Consider the following 1354-nt stretch of genomic DNA (forward strand, 5'->3'; position numbering starts at 1 on the left):
ATAAACATTTAGTAGTTACAACCCCCCCAAAAAGTGATTTTGAATAGGAAGGAGCAGAGGCTTAAGGTGAGAGAAGGGTGTACAGATTTGCTTGTAGCTGTACAGTTTAGTTTGATGATTTTGAAAAGAGGAAACACACCTAACAAAGTCATTGCCCTGAGGGTGATGAGTCATCTGTCCATTTCCAATGTAGGTGATTAACTTGCGGGACTGTAGACTGATTCCCAATATATATTTATTCCTTTCATGCAAGGAATTTATAAAGCTCTTAATCATCAAAAGGGGGGCCTTTAAGCAAATAGCTGTACCAAAAGGATTATGTTAAAAAAAATTAAAAGGCAGCTTCTCTTTATATGCTCAAGTGAATGGGATGTGTCTTTAGCCTTTTCCCTGCGTCCTATTCTATTTGGGACTTTGATCCCACTTAACGCCAAAGGTGCAGACAGCCCCTTCCAGGATTCTACCCTGGCTCTGCTGCACAGAGTTGTACAGACGTTGACTTCTCCGATCCTCAGTTGTCCACATGGAAAGATACTCAGACCCACCATCCCAGCATGTGGTGCAGATCCCAGGTGGTCCCCACATAATAACCACAAGGTCAATGATAATTCAGATGTAGGATAACACTCTCTGACGTTAATATTATCTCTTTTAGCTGGGGCGTGTAAGTTTCTCGCGTCTAAGCTGTAGTGGCCTCGGTCTCTACAGGGACACAGTTCACATTCATCGTCCCTCCTTGCAGGAAAAGCTCCCTGCTCTTGCGGCACAAGGTTGGGGTGGGGGCGTCCTGCAACCAGCAGACCAAGAGTTAAATGAGGCCTCTCTAGTTGACTAGCTGGGCGACCACCCGAGGCCAGCACGTTTCCTAACGCGATCTCCTTAAATGGACCAGCCCTTCTTTAAAAAAAAAAAAAAAAAAGAAAAAAAAGAAAAAAGGAGCTAGCGAGCCTGAGAAGTCATCAGCAGCCTTTCTTCCCACACTTGTGGTATCACAACAATGATTCACCTCGACACAGGGCGGCAGCTTCCCTAATTAGCCTGGAGACGCTCCGGACCCACACGGTTATAAAAAAACAACTTTTACTTTTATTCAAATACACACTTCCCACCCATTGCGCCCACTCCCTCCGGCCCCGGGCCCGCGGGCAGCCCGCTTTGCGAGGCGGATCCGGAGCGCCGTCGGGCCGCCTAGCCCCCCGCTGGTGACCTGGTCGGCTGAGGCTGGAGTCGGGGCCGAACTCAAGTGCGCCGGCACGTGGACGCCTCGTCCTCCAGGCCCGTCGGGGTCGCCGGTGGGCCCCGGCCTCGCTAAGGTAGGGGTGGCCCGGCCCGGAGTCCTGTCCGCGCCGTCGCG

General features: G+C 50.5%; 1 protein-coding gene across 1 annotated transcript in view; it reads left to right on the top strand.

Annotated features, from left to right (window-relative positions):
* Positions 1–1137: 1137 nt before the first annotated feature.
* KIAA1211L (KIAA1211 like) overlaps positions 1138–1354 on the top strand; it is a 132417-nt gene continuing 132200 nt past the window's right edge. The window contains exon 1 of the mRNA XM_029938502.1: positions 1138–1313. The gene's annotated coding sequence lies outside the window, so the exon portion shown is untranslated. The remainder of the gene's footprint in view (positions 1314–1354) is intronic.

This window comes from Suricata suricatta, chromosome 4 (assembly GCF_006229205.1).
Source record: "Suricata suricatta isolate VVHF042 chromosome 4, meerkat_22Aug2017_6uvM2_HiC, whole genome shotgun sequence".
NCBI lineage: Eukaryota > Metazoa > Chordata > Mammalia > Carnivora > Herpestidae > Suricata > Suricata suricatta.